Here is a 23,969-nt window from a genome sequence, read left to right on the forward strand (position 1 = left end):
ATAGACAGGGGTTATTTTCCCTGGAGCAGAGGAGATTGAGGGGGGACATGATTGAGGTGTATAAAGGGGGCATATATAGGGGAGATAGGAAGGAACTTTTCCCCTTGGTGGAGGGATCAATAACCAGGGGACATAGATATAAGATAAGGGGCAGGAGGTTTAGAGGGGATGTGAAGAAGAATTTTTCACCCAGAGGGTGGCAGGAGTATTGAACTTGCTGCCAGAAAGGGTGATAGAGGCAGAAACCCCCATAACATTTAATAAGTATTTGGATGTGCACTTGTGATGCCATAGCATACAAGGCTGTGGGCCTAGTGCTGGAAAATGGGAGTTGAATACTTAGGTACTTGTTTGACCAGCACAGGTTCTATGGGCCAAAGGGCCTTTTTCTGTGCTGTAGACCTCTATGACTCTATGACTAAGACTCACCTGCTGGCACCTTGATGGCCACATGTGTGCAGTCGATTGCACTTTGGACGTGGGGAAAACCAGCAGTCTCTACAAAGCCTCTGGCTCGCTCTGTCTGGGACTGGCATCATCCCAGCGGTAGTGGATAAAAGTCACTGCATGCCTGGCTACAGCGTCTATCACCTGCTTGACACAAGTGTGGACAACTGATTCGGAGACTCTGCAGAGATCAGCCACTGACCCCTGGAAAGAGCCAGAGGCATAGAAGTTGAGGGCAACTGTGACCTTTAGAGCCGTTGGCATGGGGTGCTCACCCACACAATTTGCAGAGATCTCATGGCCTATCATCTATTAGATAGAGGTGACTGTTTCCCTTGAGAGATGGAGCCTCCTTTGGCACTGGACCTCAGAAATATTGAGATAGCTGCTTCACCGCCTGTAAACCCTGGCAGCAGGATATTGGTGTCTTCTGCGGCCCCTTCTGCCTTGCACTTCCTGTTGGCCCTACATCCCTTGTGCCTGTGCCTCTCCTCCCAAAGGTGGCGCCCCTTGGAGACTGAATGTGGACTCCTGGCCTCCTCCCCCTTCTGGCCCTCCCTTCCTCCTCAGAGGAGGTGCCTCCATAGAAACATAGAAAATAGGAGCAGAAGTAGGCCATTCGGCCCTTCGAGCCTGCTCCGCCAATCATGATCATGGCTAATCATCCAACTCAATAGCCTGCTCCCGCTTTCTCCCCATACCCTTTGATCCCTTTTGCCCCAAGAGCTACATCTGACTCCTCCTTGAAAACATACAATATTTTGGTCTCAACTACTTTCTGTGGTAGTGAATTCCACAGGCTCACCACTCTCTGCGTAAAGAAATTTCTCCTTATCTCAGTCCTAAATGGTCTACCCTGTATCCTCAGACTGTAACCCTTGGTTCTGGACTCCCCCACCATCAGGAGCATCCTTCCTGCATCTACCTTGTCTGGTCCTGTTAGAATGTTATAGGTTTCTATGAGATCCCCCTCATTCTTCTGAACTCCAGCAAATATAATCCTAACCGACTCAATCTCTCCTCATATGTCAGGCCCACCATCCCAGCAATCAGTCTGGTAAACCTTCGCTGCATTCCCTCTATATCAAGAACATCCTTTCTCAGATAAGGAGACCAAAACTCCACACAATATTCCAAGTGTGGTCTCACCAAGGCCCTGTATAATTGCAGCAAGACATCCCTGCTCCTGTACTCGAATCCTCTGGCTATGAAGGCCAACATACCATTTGCCTTCTTTACCACCTGCTGCACCTGCATGCTTACCTTCAACAACTGGTGTACGAGGACACCCAGGTCTCGCACATTCTCTTCTCTCAATTTATAGCCAATCGGATAATAATCTGCCTTCCTGTTTTTGCTACCGAAGTGGATAAGCTCACATTTATCCATGTTATACTGTATCTGCCATGCATCTGCCCACTCACTCAACTTGTCCAAATCACCCTGAAGCATCTCTGCATCCTCCTCACGGCTCAACCTCCCACCCAGTTCTGTGTCATCTGCAAATATGGAGATATTACATTTAGCTCCCTCATCTAAACCATTAATATATATTGTGAATATCTGGGGTCCCAGCACTGATCCCTGCAGTACCCCACTAGTCACTGCCTGCCATTCGGAAAACGACCCGTTTATTCCTAATCTTTGTTTCCTGTCTGCCAACCAGTTTTCTATCCAAAACAAAAATAAAAATACCTGGAAAAATTCAGCAGGTCTGGCAGCATCTGCGGAGAGGAACACAGTTAACGTTTTGAGTCCGTATGACTCTTCAACAGAACTAAGTAAAAATAGAAAAGAGGTGAAATATAAGCTGGTTCAAGGGAAGGTGGGACAAGTAGAGCTGGATAGAGGGCCAGTGATAGGTGGAGATAGCCAAAAGGTGTCATAGACAATAGGACAAAGAGGTGTTGAAGGTGGTGATATTATCTAAGGAATGTGCTAATTAAGGGTAGAAAGCAGGACAAGCAAGGTACAGATAGTCCTAGTGGGGGTGGGGTGGGGTGAAGGAATAGAAAAAGGCTATAAGAGATAAAACAATGGATGGAAATAGATTTAAAAATAATGGAAATAAGTGGGAAAAGAAAAAATCTATATAAATTATTGGAAAAAAAGGGGGGGATTGGAAAGGAGGTGGGAATGGAGGAGAGAGTTCATGATCTAAAATTGTTGAACTTAATATTCAGTCCGGAAGGCTGTAAAGTGCCTAGTCAGAAGATGAGGAGCTGTTCCTCCAGTTTGTGTTGAGCTTCACTGGAACAATGCAGCAGGCCAAGGACAGACATGTGGGCATGAGAGCAGGGTGGAGTGTTGAAATGGCAAGCGACAGGGACGTCTGGGTCATGCTTGCGGACAGACCGAAGGTGTTCTGCAAAGCGGTCACCCAGTCTGCATTTGGTCTCTCCAAAGTAGAGAGACCAGTCTCCTTTTTACCACTCTGCCGCTGTTCTCCGATCCCAGTCTCCTCTTTACCACTCTGCCGCTATTCGCCGGTCCCCGTCTCCTTTTTACCACGCTGCCGCTATTCTCCGATCCCAGTCTCCTTTTTACCACTCTGCCACTGCCTCTCTGATCCCAGTCTCCTTTTTACCACTCTGCCGCTGTTCTCCGATCCCAGTCTCCTCTTTACCACTCTGCCGCTATTCTCCGATCCCAGTCTCCTTTTTACCATGCTGCCGCTATTCTCCGAGCCCAGTCCCCTTTTTACAACTCTGCCGCTGCCCTCTGATCCTAATCTCCTCTTTACCACTCTGCCGCTGTTCTCCGATCCCAGTCTCCTTTTTACCACTCTGCCGCTGTTCTTCGATCCCAGTCTGCTTTTTGACCACTCTGCCACTGTTCGCTGATCCCAGTCTCCTCTTTACCACTCAGCCACGGTTCTCCGAACCCAGTCTCCTTTTTATCACTCTGCCACTGCCCCTCCGATCCCAGTCTCCTTTTTACCACTCTGCCACTGCCTCTCCAATCCCAGTCTCCTTTTTATCACTCTGCCACTGCCCCTCCGATCCCAGTCTCCTTTTTACCACTCTGCCACTGCCTCTCCGATCCCAGTCTCCTCTTTACCACTCAGCCACTGTTCTCCGAACCCAGTCTCCTTTTTATCACTCTGCCACTGCCCCTCCGATCCCAGTCTCCTTTTTACCACTCTGCCACTGCCTCTCCAATCCCAGTCTCCTTTTTATCACTCTGCCACTGCCCCTCCGATCCCAGTCTCCTTTTTACCACTCTGCCACTGCCTCTCCGATCCCAGTCTCCTCTTTACCACTCTGCCGCTGTTCTCCGATCCCAGTCTCCTTTTTACCACTCTCCCACTGCCTCTCCGATCCCAGTCTCTTTTACCACTCTCCCACTGCCTCTCCGATCCCAGTCACCTTTTTACCACACTACCGCTGTTCTCCGATCCCAGTCTCTTTTTTTACCACTCTGCCGCTGTTCTCCGATCCCAGTGTCCTCTTTACCACTCTGCCGCTGTTCTCCGATCCCAGTCTCCTTTTTACCACTCTGCCGCTGTTCTCCGATCCCAGTCTCCTCTTTACCACTCTGCCACTGGTCTCCGATCCCAGTTTCCTCTTTACCACTCTGCCGCTGTTCTCCGAACCCAGTCTCCTTTTTACCACTCTGCCGCTGTTCTCCGATCTCAGTCTCCTCTTTACCACTCTGCCGCTGTGCTCCGATCCCAGTCTCCCTTTTAACACTCTGCCTCTGTTCCCTGATCCAAGTCTCCTGTTTACCACTCTGCCGCTGTTGTCTGACCCCAGTCTCCTTTTTACCACTCTCCCACTGCCTCTCCGATCCCAGTCTCCTCTTTACCACTCTCCCACTGCCTCTCCGATCCCAGTCACCTTTTTACCACTCTACTGCTGCCACTCCGATCCCAGTCTCCTTTTTACCACTCTGCCGCTGTTCTCCGAACCCAGTCTCTTTTTTACCACTCTGCCGCTGTTCTCTGATCCCAGTCTCCTTTTTACCACTCTGCCGCTGTTCTCCGATCCCAGTCTCCTCTTTACCACTCTGCCGCTGTTATCCGATCCCAGTATCCTTTTTACCACCCTGCCGCTGTTCTCCGATCCCAGTCTCCTTTTTACCACTCTGCCGCTGTTCTCCGATCCTAGTCTCTTTACCACTCTGCCGCTGTTCTCCGATCCCAGTCTCCTCTTTACCACTCTGCTGCTGTTCTGCGATCCCAGTCACCTCTTTACCACTCTGCCGCTGTTCTCAGATCCCAGTCTCATTTTTACCACTCTGCCGCTGTTCTCCGATCCCAGTCTCCTCTTTACCACTCTGCCACTATTCTCCGATCCCAGTCTCCTCTTTACCACTCTGCCGCTGTTCTCCGATCCCAGTCTCCTTTTTACCACTCTGCCGCTGTTCTCCGATCCCAGTCTCCTCTTTACCACTCTGCCGCTATTCTCCGATCCCAGTCTCCTTTTTACCATGCTGCCGCTATTCTCCGAGCCCAGTCCCCTTTTTACAACTCTGCCGCTGCCCTCCGATCCTAGTCTCCTCTTTACCACTCTGCCGCTGTTCTCCGATCCCAGTCTCCTTTTTACCACTCTGCCGCTGTTCTTCGATCCCAGTCTGCTTTTTACCACTCTGCCGCTGCCTCTCTGATCCCAGTCTCCTTTTGACCACTCTGCCACTGTTCGCTGATCCCAGTCTCCTCTTTACCACTCAGCCACTGTTCTCCGAACCCAGTCTCCTTTTTATCACTCTGCCACTGCCCCTCCGATCCCAGTCTCCTTTTTACCACTCTGCCACTGCCTCTCCAATCCCAGTCTCCTTTTTATCACTCTGCCACTGCCCCTCCGATCCCAGTCTCCTTTTTACCACTCTGCCACTGCCTCTCCGATCCCAGTCTCCTCTTTACCACTCAGCCACTGTTCTCCGAACCCAGTCTCCTTTTTATCACTCTGCCACTGCCCCTCCGATCCCAGTCTCCTTTTTACCACTCTGCCACTGCCTCTCCAATCCCAGTCTCCTTTTTATCACTCTGCCACTGCCCCTCCGATCCCAGTCTCCTTTTTACCACTCTGCCACTGCCTCTCCGATCCCAGTCTCCTCTTTACCACTCTGCCGCTGTTCTCCGATCCCAGTCTCCTTTTTACCACTCTCCCACTGCCTCTCCGATCCCAGTCTCTTTTACCACTCTCCCACTGCCTCTCCGATCCCAGTCACCTTTTTACCACTCTACCGCTGTTCTCCGATCCCAGTCTCTTTTTTTACCACTCTGCCGCTGTTCTCCGATCCCAGTGTCCTCTTTACCACTCTGCCGCTGTTCTCCGATCCCAGTCTCCTTTTTACCACTCTGCCGCTGTTCTCCGATCCCAGTCTCCTCTTTACCACTCTGCCACTGGTCTCCGATCCCAGTTTCCTCTTTACCACTCTGCCGCTGTTCTCCGATCCCAGTCTCCTTTTTACCACTCTGCCGCTGTTCTCCGATCTCAGTCTCCTCTTTACCACTCTGCCGCTGTGCTCCGATCCCAGTCTCCCTTTTAACACTCTGCCTCTGTTCCCTGATCCAAGTCTCCTGTTTACCACTCTGCCGCTGTTGTCTGACCCCAGTCTCCTTTTTACCACTCTCCCACTGCCTCTCCGATCCCAGTCTCCTCTTTACCACTCTCCCACTGCCTCTCCGATCCCAGTCACCTTTTTACCACTCTACTGCTGCCACTCCGATCCCAGTCTCCTTTTTACCACTCTGCCGCTGTTCTCCGAACCCAGTCTCTTTTTTACCACTCTGCCGCTGTTCTCCGATCCCAGTCTCCTTTTTACCACTCTGCCGCTGTTCTCCGATCCCAGTCTCCTCTTTACCACTCTGCCGCTGTTATCCGATCCCAGTATCCTTTTTACCACCCTGCCGCTGTTCTCCGATCCCAGTCTCCTTTTTACCACTCTGCCGCTGTTCTCCGATCCTAGTCTCTTTACCACTCTGCCGCTGTTCTCCGATCCCAGTCTCCTCTTTACCACTCTGCTGCTGTTCTGCGATCCCAGTCACCTCTTTACCACTCTGCCGCTGTTCTCAGATCCCAGTCTCATTTTTACCACTCTGCCGCTGTTCTCCGATCCCAGTCTCCTCTTTACCACTCTGCCACTATTCTCCGATCCCAGTCTCCTCTTTACCACTCTGCCGCTGTTCTCCGATCCCAGTCTCCTTTTTACCACTCTGCCGCTGTTCTCCGATCCCAGTCTCCTCTTTACCACTCTGCCGCTGTTATCCGATCCCAGTATCCTTTTTACCACCCTGCCGCTGTTCTCCGATCCCAGTCTCCTTTTTACCACTCTGCCGTTGTTCTCCGATCCTAGTCTCTTTACCACTCTGCCGCTGTTCTCCGATCCCAGTCTCCTCTTTACCACTCTGCTGCTGTTCTGCGATCCCAGTCACCTCTTTACCACTCTGCCGCTGTTCTCAGATCCCAGTCTCATTTTTACCACTCTGCCGCTGTTCTCCGATCCCAGTCTCCTCTTTACCACTCTGCCACTATTCTCCGATCCCAGTCTCCTCTTTACCACTCTGCCGCTGTTCTCCGATCCCAGTCTCCTTTTTACCACTCTGCCGCTGTTCTCCGATCCCAGTCTCCTTTTTACCACTCTGCCACTGTTCTCCGATCCCAGTCTCCTCTTTACCACTCTGTCGCTGTTCTCTGATCCCAGTCTCCTCTTTACCACTCTGTCGCTGTTCTCTGATCCCAGTCTCCTCTTTAACACTCTGCCGCTGTTCTCCGATCCCAGTCTCCTTTTTACCACTCTGCCACTGCCTCTCCAATCCCAGTCTCCTCTTTATCACTCTGCCACTGCCCCTCCGATCCCAGTCTCCTTTTCACCACTCTGCCACTGCCTCTCCAATCCCAGTCTCCTTTTTATCACTCTGCCACTGCCCCTCCGATCCCAGTCTCCTCTTTACCACTCTGCCGCTGTTCTCCGATCCCAGTCTCCTTTTTACCACTCTCCCACTGCCTCTCCGATCCGAGTCTCTTTTACCACTCTCCCACTGCCTCTCCGATCCCAGTCACCTTTTTACCACTCTGCCGCTGTTCTCCGATCCCAGTCTCCTTTTTACCACTCTGCCGCTGTTCTCCGATCCCAGTCTCCTTTTTACCACTCTGCCGCTGTTCTCCGATCCTAGTCTCTTTACCACTCTGCCGCTGTTCTCCGATCCCAGTCTCCTCTTTACCACTCTGCTGCTGTTCTGCGATCCCAGTCACCTCTTTACCACTCTGCCGCTGTTCTCAGATCCCAGTCTCATTTTTACCACTCTGCCGCTGTTCTCCGATCCCAGTCTCCTCTTTACCACTCTGCCACTATTCTCCGATCCCAGTCTCCTCTTTACCACTCTGCCGCTGTTCTCCGATCCCAGTCTCCTTTTTACCACTCTGCCGCTGTTCTCCGATCCCAGTCTCCTCTTTACCACTCTGCCGCTATTCTCCGATCCCAGTCTCCTTTTTACCATGCTGCCGCTATTCTCCGAGCCCAGTCCCCTTTTTACAACTCTGCCGCTGCCCTCCGATCCTAATCTCTTTACCACTCTGCCGCTGTTCTCCGATCCCAGTCTCCTTTTTACCACTCTGCCGCTGTTCTTCGATCCCAGTCTGCTTTTTACCACTCTGCCGCTGCCTCTCTGATCCCAGTCTCCTTTTGACCACTCTGCCACTGTTCGCTGATCCCAGTCTCCTCTTTACCACTCAGCCACTGTTCTCCGAACCCAGTCTCCTTTTGATCACTCTGCCACTGCCCCTCCGATCCCAGTCTCCTTTTTACCACTCTGCCACTGCCTCTCCAATCCCAGTCTCCTTTTTATCACTCTGCCACTGCCCCTCCGATCCCAGTCTCCTTTTTACCACTCTGCCACTGCCTCTCCGATCCCAGTCTCCTCTTTACCACTCAGCCACTGTTCTCCGAACCCAGTCTCCTTTTTGTCACTCTGCCACTGCCCCTCCGATCCCAGTCTCCTTTTTACCACTCTGCCACTGCCTCTCCAATCCCAGTCTCTTTTTATCACTCTGCCACTGCCCCTCCGATCCCAGTCTCCTTTTTACCACTCTGCCACTGCCTCTCCGATCCCAGTCTCCTCTTTACCACTCTGCCGCTGTTCTCCGATCCCAGTCTCCTTTTTACCACTCTCCCACTGCCTCTCCGATCCCAGTCTCTTTTACCACTCTCCCACTGCCTCTCCGATCCCAGTCACCTTTTTACCACACTACCGCTGTTCTCCGATCCCAGTCTCTTTTTTTACCACTCTGCCGCTGTTCTCCGATCCCAGTGTCCTCTTTACCACTCTGCCGCTGTTCTCCGATCACAGTCTCCTTTTTACCACTCTGCCGCTGTTCTCCGAACCCAGTCTCCTCTTTACCACTCTGCCACTGGTCTCCGATCCCAGTTTCCTCTTTACCACTCTGCCGCTGTTCTCCGATCCCAGTCTCCTTTTTACCACTCTGCCGCTGTTCTCCGATCTCAGTCTCCTCTTTACCACTCTGCCGCTGTGCTCCGATCCCAGTCTCCCTTTTAACACTCTGCCTCTGTTCCCTGATCCAAGTCTCCTGTTTACCACTCTGCCGCTGTTGTCTGACCCCAGTCTCCTTTTTACCACTCTCCCACTGCCTCTCCGATCCCAGTCTCCTCTTTACCACTCTCCCACTGCCTCTCCGATCCCAGTCACCTTTTTACCACTCTACTGCTGCCACTCCGAACCCAGTCTCTTTTTTACCACTCTGCCGCTGTTCTCCGATCCCAGTCTCCTTTTTACCACTCTGCCGCTGTTCTCCGATCCCAGTCTCCTCTTTACCACTCTGCCGCTGTTCTCCGATCCTAGTCTCTTTACCACTCTGCCGCTGTTCTCCGATCCCAGTCTCCTCTTTACCACTCTGCTGCTGTTCTGCGATCCCAGTCACCTCTTTACCACTCTGCCGCTGTTCTCAGATCCCAGTCTCATTTTTACCACTCTGCCGCTGTTCTCCGATCCCAGTCTCCTCTTTACCACTCTGCCACTATTCTCCGATCCCAGTCTCCTCTTTACCACTCTGCCGCTGTTCTCCGATCCCAGTCTCCTTTTTACCACTCTGCCGCTGTTCTCCGATCCCAGTCTCCTTTTTACCACTCTGCCACTGTTCTCCGATCCCAGTCTCCTCTTTACCACTCTGTCGCTGTTCTCTGATCCCAGTCTCCTCTTTACCACTCTGTCGCTGTTCTCTGATCCCAGTCTCCTCTTTACCACTCTGCCGCTGTTCTCCGATCCCAGTCTCCTTTTTACCACTCTGCCACTGCCTCTCCAATCCCAGTCTCCTCTTTATCACTCTGCCACTGCCCCTCCGATCCCAGTCTCCTTTTTACCACTGTGCCACTGCCTCTCCAATCCCAGTCTCCTTTTTATCACTCTGCCACTGCCCCTCCGATCCCAGTCTCCTCTTTACCACTCTGCCGCTGTTCTCCGATCCCAGTTTCCTTTTTACCACTCTCCCACTGCCTCTCCGATCCCAGTCTCTTTTACCACTCTCCCACTGCCTCTCCGATCCCAGTCACCTTTTTACCACTCTGCCGCTGTTCTCCGATCCCAGTGTCCTCCTTACCACTCTGCCGCTGTTCTCCGATCCCAGTGTCCTCTTTACCGCTCTGCCGCTGTTCTCCGATCCCAGTCACCTTTTTACCACACTACCGCTGTTCTCCGATCCCAGTGTCCTCTTTACCACTCTGCCGCTGTTCTCCGATCCCAGTCTCCTTTTTACCACTCTGCCGCTGTTCTCCGATCCCAGTCTCCTCTTTACCACTCTGCCACTGGTCTCCGATCCCAGTTTCCTCTTTACCACTCTGCCGCTGTTCTCCGATCCCAGTCTCCTTTTTACCACTCTGCCGCTGTTCTCCGATCTCAGTCTCCTCTTTACCACTCTGCCGCTGTGCTCCGATCCCAGTCTCCCTTTTAACACTCTGCCTCTGTTCCCTGATCCAAGTCTCCTGTTTACCACTCTGCCGCTGTTGTCTGACCCCAGTCTCCTTTTTACCACTCTCCCACTGCCTCTCCGATCCCAGTCTCCTCTTTACCACTCTCCCACTGCCTCTCCGATCCCAGTCACCTTTTTACCACTCTACTGCTGCCACTCCGAACCCAGTCTCTTTTTTACCACTCTGCCGCTGTTCTCCGATCCCAGTCTCCTTTTTACCACTCTGCCACTGCCTCTCCAATCCCAGTCTCCTTTTTATCACTCTGCCACTGCCCCTCCGATCCCAGTCTCCTTTTTACCACTCTGCCACTGCCTCTCCGATCCCAGTCTCCTCTTTACCACTCAGCCACTGTTCTCCGAACCCAGTCTCCTTTTTATCACTCTGCCACTGCCCCTCCGATCCCAGTCTCCTTTTTACCACTCTGCCACTGCCTCTCCAATCCCAGTCTCCTTTTTATCACTCTGCCACTGCCCCTCCGATCCCAGTCTCCTTTTTACCACTCTGCCACTGCCTCTCCGATCCCAGTCTCCTCTTTACCACTCTGCCGCTGTTCTCCGATCCCAGTCTCCTTTTTACCACTCTCCCACTGCCTCTCCGATCCCAGTCTCTTTTACCACTCTCCCACTGCCTCTCCGATCCCAGTCACCTTTTTACCACTCTACCGCTGTTCTCCGATCCCAGTCTCTTTTTTTACCACTCTGCCGCTGTTCTCCGATCCCAGTGTCCTCTTTACCACTCTGCCGCTGTTCTCCGATCCCAGTCTCCTTTTTACCACTCTGCCGCTGTTCTCCGATCCCAGTCTCCTCTTTACCACTCTGCCACTGGTCTCCGATCCCAGTTTCCTCTTTACCACTCTGCCGCTGTTCTCCGATCCCAGTCTCCTTTTTACCACTCTGCCGCTGTTCTCCGATCTCAGTCTCCTCTTTACCACTCTGCCGCTGTGCTCCGATCCCAGTCTCCCTTTTAACACTCTGCCTCTGTTCCCTGATCCAAGTCTCCTGTTTACCACTCTGCCGCTGTTGTCTGACCCCAGTCTCCTTTTTACCACTCTCCCACTGCCTCTCCGATCCCAGTCTCCTCTTTACCACTCTCCCACTGCCTCTCCGATCCCAGTCACCTTTTTACCACTCTACTGCTGCCACTCCGATCCCAGTCTCCTTTTTACCACTCTGCCGCTGTTCTCCGAACCCAGTCTCTTTTTTACCACTCTGCCGCTGTTCTCCGATCCCAGTCTCCTTTTTACCACTCTGCCGCTGTTCTCCGATCCCAGTCTCCTCTTTACCACTCTGCCGCTGTTATCCGATCCCAGTATCCTTTTTACCACCCTGCCGCTGTTCTCCGATCCCAGTCTCCTTTTTACCACTCTGCCGCTGTTCTCCGATCCTAGTCTCTTTACCACTCTGCCGCTGTTCTCCGATCCCAGTCTCCTCTTTACCACTCTGCTGCTGTTCTGCGATCCCAGTCACCTCTTTACCACTCTGCCGCTGTTCTCAGATCCCAGTCTCATTTTTACCACTCTGCCGCTGTTCTCCGATCCCAGTCTCCTCTTTACCACTCTGCCACTATTCTCCGATCCCAGTCTCCTCTTTACCACTCTGCCGCTGTTCTCCGATCCCAGTCTCCTTTTTACCACTCTGCCGCTGTTCTCCGATCCCAGTCTCCTCTTTACCACTCTGCCGCTGTTATCCGATCCCAGTATCCTTTTTACCACCCTGCCGCTGTTCTCCGATCCCAGTCTCCTTTTTACCACTCTGCCGTTGTTCTCCGATCCTAGTCTCTTTACCACTCTGCCGCTGTTCTCCGATCCCAGTCTCCTCTTTACCACTCTGCTGCTGTTCTGCGATCCCAGTCACCTCTTTACCACTCTGCCGCTGTTCTCAGATCCCAGTCTCATTTTTACCACTCTGCCGCTGTTCTCCGATCCCAGTCTCCTCTTTACCACTCTGCCACTATTCTCCGATCCCAGTCTCCTCTTTACCACTCTGCCGCTGTTCTCCGATCCCAGTCTCCTTTTTACCACTCTGCCGCTGTTCTCCGATCCCAGTCTCCTTTTTACCACTCTGCCACTGTTCTCCGATCCCAGTCTCCTCTTTACCACTCTGTCGCTGTTCTCTGATCCCAGTCTCCTCTTTACCACTCTGTCGCTGTTCTCTGATCCCAGTCTCCTCTTTAACACTCTGCCGCTGTTCTCCGATCCCAGTCTCCTTTTTACCACTCTGCCACTGCCTCTCCAATCCCAGTCTCCTCTTTATCACTCTGCCACTGCCCCTCCGATCCCAGTCTCCTTTTCACCACTCTGCCACTGCCTCTCCAATCCCAGTCTCCTTTTTATCACTCTGCCACTGCCCCTCCGATCCCAGTCTCCTCTTTACCACTCTGCCGCTGTTCTCCGATCCCAGTCTCCTTTTTACCACTCTCCCACTGCCTCTCCGATCCGAGTCTCTTTTACCACTCTCCCACTGCCTCTCCGATCCCAGTCACCTTTTTACCACTCTGCCGCTGTTCTCCGATCCCAGTATCCTTTTTACCACCCTGCCGCTGTTCTCCGATCCCAGTCTCCTTTTTACCACTCTGCCGCTGTTCTCCGATCCTAGTCTCTTTACCACTCTGCCGCTGTTCTCCGATCCCAGTCTCCTCTTTACCACTCTGCTGCTGTTCTGCGATCCCAGTCACCTCTTTACCACTCTGCCGCTGTTCTCAGATCCCAGTCTCATTTTTACCACTCTGCCGCTGTTCTCCGATCCCAGTCTCCTCTTTACCACTCTGCCACTATTCTCCGATCCCAGTCTCCTCTTTACCACTCTGCCGCTGTTCTCCGATCCCAGTCTCCTTTTTACCACTCTGCCGCTGTTCTCTGATCCCAGTCTCCTCTTTACCACTCTGCCGCTATTCTCCGATCCCAGTCTCCTTTTTACCATGCTGCCGCTATTCTCCGAGCCCAGTCCCCTTTTTACAACTCTGCCGCTGCCCTCCGATCCTAATCTCTTTACCACTCTGCCGCTGTTCTCCGATCCCAGTCTCCTTTTTACCACTCTGCCGCTGTTCTTCGATCCCAGTCTGCTTTTTACCACTCTGCCGCTGCCTCTCTGATCCCAGTCTCCTTTTGACCACTCTGCCACTGTTCGCTGATCCCAGTCTCCTCTTTACCACTCAGCCACTGTTCTCCGAACCCAGTCTCCTTTTGATCACTCTGCCACTGCCCCTCCGATCCCAGTCTCCTTTTTACCACTCTGCCACTGCCTCTCCAATCCCAGTCTCCTTTTTATCACTCTGCCACTGCCCCTCCGATCCCAGTCTCCTTTTTACCACTCTGCCACTGCCTCTCCGATCCCAGTCTCCTCTTTACCACTCAGCCACTGTTCTCCGAACCCAGTCTCCTTTTTGTCACTCTGCCACTGCCCCTCCGATCCCAGTCTCCTTTTTACCACTCTGCCACTGCCTCTCCAATCCCAGTCTCTTTTTATCACTCTGCCACTGCCCCTCCGATCCCAGTCTCCTTTTTACCACTCTGCCACTGCCTCTCCGATCCCAGTCTCCTCTTTACCACTCTGCCGCTGTTCTCCGATCCCAGTCTCCTTTTTACCACTCTCCCACTGCCTCTCCGATCCCAGTCTCTTTTACCACTCTCCCACTGCCTCTCCGATCCCAGTCACCTTTTTACCACACTACCGCTGTTCTCCGATCCCAGTCTCTTTTTTTACCACTCTGCCGCTGTTCTCCGATCCCAGTGTCCTCTTTACCACTCTGCCGCTGTTCTCCGATCCCAGTCTCCTTTTTACCACTCTGCCGCTGTTCTCCGATCCCAGTCTCCTCTTTACCACTCTGCCACTGGTCTCCGATCCCAGTTTCCTCTTTACCACTCTGCCGCTGTTCTCCGATCCCAGTCTCCTTTTTACCACTCTGCCGCTGTTCTCCGATCTCAGTCTCCTCTTTACCACTCTGCCGCTGTGCTCCGATCCCAGTCTCCCTTTTAACACTCTGCCTCTGTTCCCTGATCCAAGTCTCCTGTTTACCACTCTGCCGCTGTTGTCTGACCCCAGTCTCCTTTTTACCACTCTCCCACTGCCTCTCCGATCCCAGTCTCCTCTTTACCACTCTCCCACTGCCTCTCCGATCCCAGTCACCTTTTTACCACTCTACTGCTGCCACTCCGAACCCAGTCTCTATTTTACCACTCTGCCGCTGTTCTCCGATCCCAGTCTCCTTTTTACCACTCTGCCGCTGTTCTCCGATCCCAGTCTCCTCTTTACCACTCTGCCGCTGTTCTCCGATCCTAGTCTCTTTACCACTCTGCCGCTGTTCTCCGATCCCAGTCTCCTCTTTACCACTCTGCTGCTGTTCTGCGATCCCAGTCACCTCTTTACCACTCTGCCGCTGTTCTCAGATCCCAGTCTCATTTTTACCACTCTGCCGCTGTTCTCCGATCCCAGTCTCCTCTTTACCACTCTGCCACTATTCTCCGATCCCAGTCTCCTCTTTACCACTCTGCCGCTGTTCTCCGATCCCAGTCTCCTTTTTACCACTCTGCCGCTGTTCTCCGATCCCAGTCTCCTTTTTACCACTCTGCCACTGTTCTCCGATCCCAGTCTCCTCTTTACCACTCTGTCGCTGTTCTCTGATCCCAGTCTCCTCTTTACCACTCTGTCGCTGTTCTCTGATCCCAGTCTCCTCTTTACCACTCTGCCGCTGTTCTCCGATCCCAGTCTCCTTTTTACCACTCTGCCACTGCCTCTCCAATCCCAGTCTCCTCTTTATCACTCTGCCACTGCCCCTCCGATCCCAGTCTCCTTTTTACCACTGTGCCACTGCCTCTCCAATCCCAGTCTCCTTTTTATCACTCTGCCACTGCCCCTCCGATCCCAGTCTCCTCTTTACCACTCTGCCGCTGTTCTCCGATCCCAGTCTCCTTTTTACCACTCTCCCACTGCCTCTCCGATCCCAGTCTCTTTTACCACTCTCCCACTGCCTCTCCGATCCCAGTCACCTTTTTACCACTCTGCCGCTGTTCTCCGATCCCAGTGTCCTCCTTACCACTCTGCCGCTGTTCTCCGATCCCAGTGTCCTCTTTACCGCTCTGCCGCTGTTCTCCGATCCCAGTCACCTTTTTACCACACTACCGCTGTTCTCCGATCCCAGTCTCTTTTTTACCACTCTGCCACTGTTCTCCGATCCCAGTGTCCTCTTTACCACTCTGCCGCTGTTCTCCGATCCCAGTCTCCTTTTTACCACTCTGCCGCTGTTCTCCGATCCCAGTCTCCTCTTTACCACTCTGCCACTGGTCTCCGATCCCAGTTTCCTCTTTACCACTCTGCCGCTGTTCTCCGATCCCAGTCTCCTTTTTACCACTCTGCCGCTGTTCTCCGATCTCAGTCTCCTCTTTACCACTCTGCCGCTGTGCTCCGATCCCAGTCTCCCTTTTAACACTCTGCCTCTGTTCCCTGATCCAAGTCTCCTGTTTACCACTCTGCCGCTGTTGTCTGACCCCAGTCTCCTTTTTACCACTCTCCCACTGCCTCCCCGATCCCAGTCTCCTCTTTACCACTCTCCCACTGCCTCTCCGATCCCAGTCACCTTTTTACCACTCTACTGCTGCCACTCCGATCCCAGTCTCCTTTTTACCACTCTGCCGCTGTTCTCCGAACCCAGTCTCTTTTTTACCACTCTGCCGCTGTTCTCCGATCCCAGTCTCCTTTTTACCACTCTGCCGCTGTTCTCCGATCCCAGTCTCCTCTTTACCACTCTGCCGCTGTTATCCGATCCCAGTCTCCTTTTTACCACCCTGCCGCTGTTCTCCGATCCCAGTCTCCTTTTTACCACTCTGCCGCTGTTCTCCGATCCTAGTCTCTTTACCACTCTGCCGCTGTTCTCCGATCCCAGTCTTCTCTTTACCACTCTGCTACTGTTCTGCGATCCCAGTCACCTCTTTACCACTCTGCCGCTGTTCTCAGATCCCAGTCTCATTTTTACCACTCTGCCGCTGTTCTCCGATCCCAGTCTCCTCTTTACCACTCTGCCACTATTCTCCGATCCCAGTCTCCTCTTTACCACTCTGCCGCTGTTCTCCGATCCCAGTCTCCTTTTTACCACTCTGCCGCTGTTCTCCGATCCCAGTCTCCTTTTTACCACTCTGCCACTGTTCTCCGATCCCAGTCTCCTCTTTACCACTCTGTCGCTGTTCTCTGATCCCAGTCTCCTCTTTACCACTCTGTCGCTGTTCTCTGATCCCAGTCTCCTCTTTACCACTCTGCCGCTGTTCTCCGATCCCAGTCACCTTTTTACCACACTACCGCTGTTCTCCGATCCCAGTCTCTTTTTTACCACTCTGCCGCTGTTCTCCGATCCCACTCTCCTCTTTACCACTCTGCCACTGTTCTCCGATCCCAGTCTCCTCTTTACCACTCTGCCGCTGTTCTCTGATCCCAGTCTCCTCTTTGCCACTCTGCCGCTGTTCTCCGATCCCAGTCTCCTTTTTACCACACTGCCACTGCCCCTCCGATCCCAGTCTCCTTTTTACCACTCTGCCACTGCCCCTCCGATCCCAGTCTCCTCTTTACCACTCTGCCGCTGTTCTCCGATCCCAGTCTCCTTTTTACCACTCTCCCACTGCCTCTCCGATCCCAGTCTCTTTTACCACTCTCCCACTGCCTCTCCGATCCCAGTCACCTTTTTACCACTCTGCCGCTGTTCTCCGATCCCAGTGTCCTCCTTACCACTCTGCCGCTGTTCTCCGATCCCAATGTCCTCTTTACCACTCTGCCGCTGTGCTCCGATCCCAGTCTCCCTTTTAACACTCTGCCTCTGTTCCCTGATCCAAGTCTCCTGTTTACCACTCTGCCGCTGTTGTCTGACCCCAGTCTCCTTTTTACCACTCTCCCACTGCCTCTCCGATCCCAGTCTCCTCTTTACCACTCTCCCACTGCCTCTCCGATCCCAGTCACCTTTTTACCACTCTACTGCTGCCACTCCGATCCCAGTCTCCTTTTTACCACTCTGCCGCTGTTCTCCGAACCCAGTCTCTTTTTTACCACTCTGCCGCTGTTCTCCGATCCCAGTCTCCTTTTTACCACTCTGCCGCTGTTCTCCGATCCCAGTCTCCTCTTTACCACTCTGCCGCTGTTATCCGATCCCAGTCTCCTTTTTACCACCCTGCCGCTGTTCTCCGATCCCAGTCTCCTTTTTACCACTCTGCCGCTGTTCTCCGATCCTAGTCTCTTTACCACTCTGCCGCTGTTCTCCGATCCCAGTCTTCTCTTTACCACTCTGCTGCTGTTCTGCGATCCCAGTCACCTCTTTACCACTCTGCCGCTGTTCTCAGATCCCAGTCTCATTTTTACCACTCTGCCGCTGTTCTCCGATCCCAGTCTCCTCTTTACCACTCTGCCACTATTCTCCGATCCCAGTCTCCTCTTTACCACTCTGCCGCTGTTCTCCGATCCCAGTCTCCTTTTTACCACTCTGCCGCTGTTCTCCGATCCCAGTCTCCTTTTTACCACTCTGCCACTGTTCTCCGATCCCAGTCTCCTCTTTACCACTCTGTCGCTGTTCTCTGATCCCAGTCTCCTCTTTACCACTCTGTCGCTGTTCTCTGATCCCAGTCTCCTCTTTACCACTCTGCCGCTGTTCTCCGATCCCAGTCTCCTTTTTACCACTCTGCCACTGCCTCTCCAATCCCAGTCTCCTTTTTATCACTCTGCCACTGCCCCTCCGATCCCAGTCTCCTCTTTACCACTCTGCCGCTGTTCTCCGATCCCAGTCTCCTTTTTACCACTCTCCCACTGCCTCTCCGATCCCAGTCTCTTTTACCACTCTCCCACTGCCTCTCCGATCCCAGTCACCTTTTTACCACTCTGCCGCTGTTCTCCGATCCCAGTGTCCTCCTTACCACTCTGCCGCTGTTCTCCGATCCCAGTGTCCTCTTTACCACTCTGCCGCTGTTCTCCGATCCCAGTCACCTTTTTACCACACTACCGCTGTTCTCCGATCCCAGTCTCTTTTTTACCACTCTGCCGCTGTTCTCCGATCCCAGTGTCCTCTTTACCACTCTGCCGCTGTTCTCCGATCCCAGTCTCCTTTTTACCACTCTGCCGCTGTTCTCCGATCCCAGTCTCCTCTTTACCACTCTGCCACTGGTCTCCGATCCCAGTCTCCTCTTTACCACTCTGCCGCTGTTGTCTGACCCCAGTCTCCTTTTTACCACTCTCCCACTGCCTCTCCGATCCCAGTCTCCTCTTTACCACTCTCCCACTGCCTCTCCAATCCCTATCTCCTTTTTATCACTCTGCCACTGCCCCTCCGATCCCAGTCTCCTCTTTACCACTCTGCCGCTGTTCTCCGATCCCAGTCTCCTTTTTACCACTCTCCCACTGCCTCTCCGATCCCAGTCCCTTTTACCACTCTCCCACTGCCTCTCCGATCCCAGTCACCTTTTTACCACTCTGCCGCTGTTCTCCGATCCCAGTGTCCTCCTTACCACTCTGCCGCTGTTCTCCGATCCCAGTGTCCTCTTTACCACTCTGCCGCTGTTCTCCGATCCCAGTCACCTTTTTACCACACTACCGCTGTTCTCCGATCCCAGTCTCTTTTTTACCACTCTGCCGCTGTTCTCCGATCCCAGTGTCCTCTTTACCACTCTGCCGCTGTTCTCCGATCCCAGTCTCCTTTTTACCACTCTGCCGCTGTTCTCCGATCCCAGTCTCCTCTTTACCACTCTGCCACTGGTCTCCGATCCCAGTCTCCTCTTTACCACTCTGCCGCTGTTGTCTGACCCCAGTCTCCTTTTTACCACTCTCCCACTGCCTCTCCGATCCCAGTCTCCTCTTTACCACTCTCCCACTGCCTCTCCGATCCCAGTCACCTTTTTATAACTCTACTGCTGCCACTCCGATCCCAGTCTCCTCTTTACCACTCTGCCACTGTTCTCCGATCCTAGTCTCCTCTTTACCACTCTGCCGCTGTTCTCTGATCCCAGTCTCCTCTTTGCCACTCTGCCGCTGTTCTCCGATCCCAGTCTCCTTTTTACCACACTGCCACTGCCCCTCCGATCCCAGTCTCCTTTTTACCACTCTGCCACTGCCCCTCCGATCCCAGTCTCCTCTTTACCACTCTGCCGCTGTTCTCCGATCCCAGTCTCCTTTTTACCACTCTCCCACTGCCTCTCCGATCCCAGTCTCTTTTACCACTCTCCCACTGCCTCTCCGATCCCAGTCACCTTTTTACCATCTGCCGCTGTTCTCCGATCCCAGTGTCCTCCTTACCACTCTGCCGCTGTTCTCCGATCCCAATGTCCTCTTTACCACTCTGCCGCTGTTCTCCGATCCCAGTCTCCTTTTTACCACTCTGCCGCTGTTCTCCGATCCTAGTCTCCTCTTTACCTCTCTGCCACTGGTCTCCGATCCCAGTCTCCTCTTTACCACTCTGCCGCTGTTGTCCGACCCCAGACTCCTTTTTACCACTCTCCCACTGCCTCTCCAATCCCAGTCTCCTCTTTACCACTCTCCCACTGCCTCTCCGATCCCAGTCACCTTTTTACCACTCTACTGCTGCCACTCTGATCCCAGTCTCCTTTTTACCACTCTGCCGCTGTTCTCCGATCCCAGTCTCCTTTTTACCACTCTGCCGCTGTTCTCCGATCCCAGTCTCTTTTTTACCACTCAGCCGCTGTTCTCCGATCCCAGTCTCCTCTTTACCACTCTGCCTCTGTTCTCCGATCCCAGTCTCCTTTTTACCACTCTGCCGCTGTTCTCCGATCCCAGTCTCCTTTTTACCACTCTGCCACTGCCTCTCCGATCCCAGTCTCCTTTTTACCACTCTGCCGCTGTTCTCCGATCCCAGTCTCCTTTTTACCACTCTGCCACTGCCTCTCCGATCCCAGTCTCCTCTTTACCACTCTGCCGCAGTTCTCCGATCCCAGTCTCCTTTTTACCACTCTCCCACTGCCTCTCCGATCCCAGTCTCTTTTACCACTCTCCCACTGCCTCTCCGATCCCAGTCACCTTTTTAACACACTACCGCTGTTCTCCGATCCCAGTCTCTTTTTTACCACTCTGCCGCTGTTCTCCGATCCCAGTATCCTCTTTACCACTCTGCCGCTGTTCTCCGATCCCAGTCTCCTTTTTACCCCTCTGCCGCTGTTCTCCGATCCCAGTCTCCTCTTTACCACTCTGCCACTGGTCTCCGATCCCAGTCTCCTCTTTACCACTCTGCCGCTGTTCTCCGATCCCAGTCTCCTTTTTACCACTCTGCCGCTGTTCTCCGATCTCAGTCTCCTCTTTACCACTCTGCCGCTGTTCTCTGATCCCAGTCTCCCTTTTAACACTCTGCCTCTGTTCCCTGATCCAAGTCTCCCGTTTACCACTCTGCCGCTGTTGTCTGACCCCAGTCTCCTTTTTACCACTCTCCCACTGCCTCTCCGATCCCAGTCTCCTCTTTACCACTCTCCCACTGCCTCTCCGATCCCAGTCACCTTTTTACCACTCTACTGCTGCCACTCCGATCCTAGTCTCTTTACCACTCTGCCGCTGTTCTCCGATCCCAGTCTCCTCTTTACCACTCTGCCGCTGTTCTGCGATCCCAGTCACCTCTTTACCACTCTGCCGCTGTTCTCTGATCCCAGTCTCATTTTTACCACTCTGCCGCTGTTCTCCGATCCCAGTCTCCTCTTTACCACTCTGCCGCTGTTTTCCGATCCCAGTCTCCTTTTTACCACTCTGCCGCTGTTCTCCGATCCTAGTCTCCTCTTTACCTCTCTGCCACTGGTCTCCGATCCCAGTCTCCTCTTTACCACTCTGCCGCTGTTGTCCGACCCCAGACTCCTTTTTACCACTCTCCCACTGCCTCTCTGATCCCAGTCACCTTTTTACCACTCTACTGCTGCCACTCCGATCCCAGTCTCCTTTTTACCACTCTGCCGCTGTTCTCCGATCCCAGTCTCTTTTTTACCACTCTGTCGCTGTTCTCCGATCCCAGTCTCTTTTTTACCACTCTGCCGCTGTTCTCCGATCCCAGTCTCCTCTTTACCACTCTACCGCTGTTCTCCGATCCCAGTCTCCTTTTTACCACTCTGCCGCTGTTCTCCGATCCCAGTCTCCTTTTTACCACTCTGCCACTGCCTCTCCGATCCCAGTCTCCTCTTTACCACTCTGCCGCAGTTCTCCGATCCCAGTCTCCTTTTTACCACTCTCCCACTGCCTCTCCGATCCCAGTCTCTTTTACCACTCTCCCACTGCCTCTCCGATCCCAGTCACCTTTTTACCACACTACCGCTGTTCTCCGATCCCAGTCTCTTTTTTACCACTCTGCCGCTGTTCTCCGATCCCAGTATCCTCTTTACCACTCTGCCGCTGTTCTCCGATCCCAGTCTCCTTTTTACCACTCTGCCGCTGTTCTCCGATCCCAGTCTCCTCTTTACCACTCTGCCACTGGTCTCCGATCCCAGTCTCCTCTTTACCACTCTGCCGCTGTTCTCCGATCCCAGTCTCCTTTTTACCACTCTGCCGCTGTTCTCCGATCTCAGTCACCTCTTTACCACTCTGCCGCTGTTCTCCGATCCCAGTCTCCCTTTTAACACTCTGCCTCTGTTCCCTGATCCAAGTCTCCTGTTTACCACTCTGCCGCTGTTGTCTGACCCCAGTCTCCTTTTTACCATTCTCCCACTGCCTCTCCGATCCCAGTCTCCTCTTTACCACTCTCCCACTGCCTCTCCGATCCCAGTCACCTTTTTACCACTCTACCGCTGCCACTCCGATCCCAGTCTCCTTTTTACCACTCTGCCGCTGTTCTCCGAACCCAGTCTCTTTTTTACTACTCTGCCGCTGTTCTCCGATCCCAGTCTCCTTTTTACCACTCTGCCGCTGTTCTCCGATCCCAGTCTCCTCGTTACCACTCTGCCACTGTTTTCCGATCCCAGTCTCCTCTTTACCACTTTGCCCCTGTTCTCCGATCCCAGTCTCCTTTTTACCACTCTGCCGCTGTTCTCCGATCCCAGTGTCATTTTTACCACTCTGCCACTGTTCTCAGATCCCAGTTTCCTCTTTACCACTCTGCCACTGTTCTCTGATCCCAGTCACCTTTTTAACAATCTGCCGCTGTTCCCCGATCCCAGTCTCCTTTTTACCACTCTGCCGCTGCCTCTCCGATCCCAGTCTCCTCTTTGCCACTCCAACGATGTTCTCCGATCCCAGTCCCCTTTTTACCACTCTGCCACTGTGCTCTGATCCCAGTCTCCTTTTTACCACTCAGCCGCTGTTCTCCGATCCCAGTCTCCTCTTTACCACTCTGCCGCTGTTGTCCGATCCCAGTCTCCTCTTTACCACTCTGCCGCTGTCCTCTGATCCCAGTCTCCTCTTTACCACTCTGCCGCTGTTCTCCGATCCCAGTCTCCTCGTTACCACTCTGCCGCTGTTCTCCGATCCCAGTCTCCTCTTTACCACTCTGCCCCTGTTCTCCGATCCCAGTCTCCTCTTTACCACTCTGCTGCTGTTCTCCGATCCCAGTCTCCTCTTTACCACTCTGCCGCTGTTCTCCGATCCCAGTCTCCTCTTTACCACTCTGCCGCTGTTCTGCGATCCCAGTCACCTCTTTACCACTCTGCCGCTGTTCTCTGATCCCAGTCTCATTTTTACCACTCTGCCGCTGTTCTCCGATCCCAGTCTCCTCTTTACCACTCTGCCGCTGCTTTCCGATCCCAGTCTCCTTTTTACCACTCTGCCGCTGTTCTCCGATCCTAGTCTCCTCTTTACCTCTCTGCCACTGGTCTCCGATCCCAGTCTCCTCTTTACCACTCTGCCGCTGTTGTCCGACCCCAGACTCCTTTTTACCACTCTCCCACTGCCTCTCCAATCCCAGTCTCCTCTTTACCACTCTCCCACTGCCTCTCCGATCCCAGTCACCTTTTTACCACTCTACTGCTGCCACTCCGATCCCAGTCTCCTTTTTACCACTCTGCCGCTGTTCTCCGATCCCAGTCTCTTTTTTACCACTCTGTCGCTGTTCTCCGATCCCAGTCTCTTTTTTACCACTCTGCCGCTGTTCTCCGATCCCAGTCTCCTCTTTACCACTCTGCCGCTGTTCTCCGATCCCAGTCTCCTCTTTACCACTCTGCCGCTGTTGTCCGACCCCAGACTCCTTTTTACCACTCTCCCACTGCCTCTCCAATCCCAGTCTCCTCTTTACCACTCTCCCACTGCCTCTCCGATCCCAGTCACCTTTTTACCACTCTACTGCTGCCACTCCGATCCCAGTCTCCTTTTTACCACTCTGCCGCTGTTCTCCGATCCCAGTCTCTTTTTTACCACTCTGTCGCTGTTCTCCGATCCCAGTCTCTTTTTTACCACTCTGCCGCTGTTCTCCGATCCCAGTCTCCTCTTTACCACTCTGCCGCTGTTCTCCGATCCCAGTCTCCTTTTTACCACTCTGCCGCTGTTCTCCGATCCCAGTCTCCTTTTTACCACTCTGCCACTGCCTCTCCGATCCCAGTCTCCTCTTTACCACTCTGCCGCAGTTCTCCGATCCCAGTCTCCTTTTTACCACTCTCCCACTGCCTCTCCGATCCCAGTCTCTTTTACCACTCTCCCACTGCCTCTCCGATCCCAGTCACC

Source organism: Carcharodon carcharias, chromosome 6 (genome assembly GCF_017639515.1).
Source record: "Carcharodon carcharias isolate sCarCar2 chromosome 6, sCarCar2.pri, whole genome shotgun sequence".
NCBI classification, from domain to species: Eukaryota; Metazoa; Chordata; class Chondrichthyes; order Lamniformes; family Lamnidae; genus Carcharodon; species Carcharodon carcharias.